The following is a 3,740-nucleotide window of genomic DNA, read 5'->3' as shown; positions in this document are numbered from 1 at the left end:
ATGGGGACTTGCTTGACTTGGGAATAGACGAGAATTTGTTTTGGGCCATCACTCAGTATTGGAATCTTGTATACAGTTGCTTTACGTTTGGAAAAGCCTATATGGTACCCGTGGTGGAGGAATATTCAATTTTGTGGCGTTGTCCTGTGACTCAAGTTGATAAAGTTTACTCAAGGGCTAACTGTATTCCAACTTTTGTGAGGAAGTTGATGAATGTCATAGGGAGAGGGAGTGAGCTAAAACGGAAAGAACAGGAAGGAAAATGGGCAGTCTTGGAATTCCTGCCTCTTCCGCCACTAGTGCGTCTTAATGTTGTTTCCAATCAAAGAAGAATTGGATACGAAGAAGATTGTTCGACACTCTATGGCAAGGCATGCTGCAGGGCAAAAGGTAATGTACTCACCAATCATTTTAAGGTGAACAAGAAGAGTATGGATGGACATTTCCACCATTACAACATTTCTCTCATAGGAAGATGGTCGATGGTAAGAGTGTTGGAAGAAAAGTGATTGACAGAATGCATGGACCTACAAAGGTGAGTTGGATGGAAAGAATTGTGCCTATGATGGTAAAAGGCTTATTTATTATAGAACCAAACAACAAGCATGAGTTCACTATGTTGCACTTATCAGAGATAATAGAAATACAAGCCCTGATGATTTGTCAAAATAGACGCAAAAGAATAAGATTAAAGAAGTCCATATCATTTAAAAGACCTTTAAAGTAGAGATTAACTATACTGAGAAGATACCCATCTAAGCATTTCAAAATGCTTTGCGTGGACAGGAATCTGAAAGTTCTCAAAAAACCCTAAAGGTGTTGGATATCATTTTAAGGTAGCATGTTAAGCAGGAATGCCCACTTGTTTGCCAATCTTTCTTTCAAAATAATCAGAACAACTTCACAGACATTGGAAGAGGTGTCCATAGATGTAGGGATTATCTTATGGGTGAAGCTACAGCTCAAATTCGGGATGGTAGTAGATCATTTACGGACCATAAAGGTACAAGCTGATACATTGAGCACAGTCAGATCATTGTCTTTGTTGAGTTAAAACTTTAGGCCATGGGACGAAGGCGTATTTGTAATCCATTCATATGTAAAGATATTCTTTTTCTAAATAAAGTTTTCTAAATGAAATTAAGTCGAGATCGATACCTTTTTGCATTCATGCATTTGCATTGCATCACATCACATGCGTTTAAATCCATAAAAAAAACCCTAATTAGTTAAAGTTATTAAAAAGAGAAAGAAAAAGAGAGAGAGAGAAGAGTGTCACGGCTGAGTGAAAAAGAAGTTGAATGGGAATTAACGATGTTCCCTTACATATCCCCGACTTTTGTGTCAGGAGGGATAGCTTACCCGGAGAAGGGGGTGTTTAGAAATAAAAATCATCCCATCAATGTCATACATGAGGAAGGGACTGAACAAAGAAACCTTGAGGGCATTCGCCCTTACTAACCGAGAAGTTCTTTAAACAATTGGACTGCAGAAGAACTTCCTGTAATCTTCAGGAATTTTACGGAGTAATATTCAGAACACTCTTGTTGCTCTAAAGCCTAGGAGTAATGAGATTTCTTTTGAGAAGTGGGCTCATGTTCGACATTTTATTTTCAATAAAACATACTTTTATTATTTATCCGAGTAAATATTCTTTCATTCTCGATTCTTTTGACCTTTGACATTCTTTATAAATTTTCATTTCATGTAAATAGTCATTTTGAATTCGTTTATTCCTTTTATATTCTTTTGTGTGCCTATCATAGATCCCTAGATATCAATGACACGAACAACGATACTCTGATTCGAGTTCCTTTTGAGTGCGATATGTGTTTAGAGGAATCTCAGTACTTTGAAGGTGACAAACATTGTGACTTGTTTCTGAATTTGTTGAAAATGGTTTTTACCCCATGAAGTGGTGGTAAGAAATATAGCCTTAGAGGAAGGAAAGATTGCGAAATTGGAATTAGCTGAGGAGACAAAACAAGACCTTGTTGAGACTATTATGGGAATTCAAAAATATGGTCCAAAGACGCATGCAGGAGGATTTGCAATTGCCAGGATAAACATGAGGTTTTGGGGGCACTGTTGGTCCACCATGGAAAGGGATCGCATCAGTTGTACAATGAATGCCAAATTTAAAGGAGTAAAGACTTATGGGACATGTATGTTATGGGCCCGAGCTCATCAAAAGTTTCAAGCTGACAATGACTCATCTTTGTAGACGTCAACTACTCCATTAAGAGGGGGAGATAGCTTCAAATGCCAATATTACAAAGTCAAAAGTCATCTATTTCAAAAACAAAAAAAAAGAAAAAAAGAAAAAAGAAAAAAGATTATATATAACTGCACAATGCCAAAAGTTTGCAGTCTTTTCAAAGATAATGCGCCATACCACAGTACAACAAAGGTTGCCAAAAGAAAAAAAAAGAAGAAAAAAAAACAAATTACAAAAGATGACCGAGACTGGTAAAAATTGGCATAAGAAATTACCGCCTACTCTCTATGCTTACGCTGGGGCAAACATCTTCAATTCCAGTTGTTTCAAAGGTTTCAACCATCATCCTTGGAATGGGTGCACTGTTTGGCTTTCCTGAGCAATCTGATGTGCCGTCAATAGCTGCGATGGTTAGCTCCAGGCGGTGGCCATTGATTTTCAGCTATGGGGCATCAGGCCGTACACAGTCTCTGAAGCTTAAAATTGATAGATTCTTTCTTCAAAACTAGTTTCTGACAAAGTTGATAACGGTATCATAAAGGAAGCTCCCTTAGACTTCTATACAAGTTCAGAGAAAAAGAAACCTGATCAAATCATTATTTTCAGGGAGAGGGTTAGCGAGTCTCAATTCAATCAAGTTTTGATCAAGTTATTGAGGCTTGCAAGTTCCTTGGCGAGATGTGGAACCCTAAAGATTGTGATTATTATTGTATGAAAAACCATCATACTAAGTTTTTTTTTCAGCAGGGATCTCCTGACAATGTGCTACATGGCACTGTCATTGACAACAAAGTATGCCATCTAAAGAACAATGATTTTTACCTTGGTACCCATGCTAGAATGATTGGAATCACGAGGCAGACCCACTATCATGTTCTCTTAGACCAGGCTGGGTTTTCGGCTGATGATCTGCAAGAGTTTGTTCATTCTCTATCCTACATGTATCAAAGGAGCACTACAGCCATATTTGTTGTGCCTCCTATTTGCTACACTCATTTGGCAGCTTCACAGTTGGGGGCAATTTATGAAGATTAGGGATGCTTCAGAAACATCATCGAGTCATGGTGGGATGTATGCTCAGGAGTAATCTCTGTACCTCAGCTTTCCAGGTTGAAGGATAAAGTCAACAATTTCATTCTTGTCTGCTGAGAATCATTGAACCATCTTTTTGTAGGGTTTGACAAACAACAGCCAGGACGGCTGCTGGGGTAATCCCTTTCTCATGGGTTTATGAATCAAGATTTTTCCTCCAAGCTTTGATAGAGTCAAGAATTGAATACCTTTAGTAAACTTAACTTGAAAGTATTCATCCTAAGAAAATGTACCAAGAATGGATGACACAGACTTAGGACAAAGAAGGTTCGTCCAAAAGAATCTCATAAAGGAAACCTTGCAAAAGGATGCCGAATTGGGAAGGGCCATATGTTACGAAGAGGGCTTTCTCTAGAGGTGCATTGATTTTGACAAGAAATGGATAGGAAGAATTTATCGATCCAAGTGAATTGGACTCACCAAAGAGTAC

General features: G+C 38.1%; 1 pseudogene; it reads left to right on the top strand.

The window, feature by feature from the left end:
* The first annotated feature begins 309 nt into the window (after nucleotides 1-309).
* On the top strand, nucleotides 310-3,452 carry LOC128279996 (protein argonaute 4A-like; annotated as a pseudogene).
* Nucleotides 3,453-3,740: the final 288 nt, after the last annotated feature.

This window comes from Gossypium arboreum, chromosome 1 (assembly GCF_025698485.1).
Source record: "Gossypium arboreum isolate Shixiya-1 chromosome 1, ASM2569848v2, whole genome shotgun sequence".
Taxonomy (NCBI): Eukaryota; Viridiplantae; Streptophyta; class Magnoliopsida; order Malvales; family Malvaceae; genus Gossypium; species Gossypium arboreum.
Note: the sequence above shows the minus strand (reverse complement) of the source record. Positions and strands in the feature narration are given on the sequence as shown.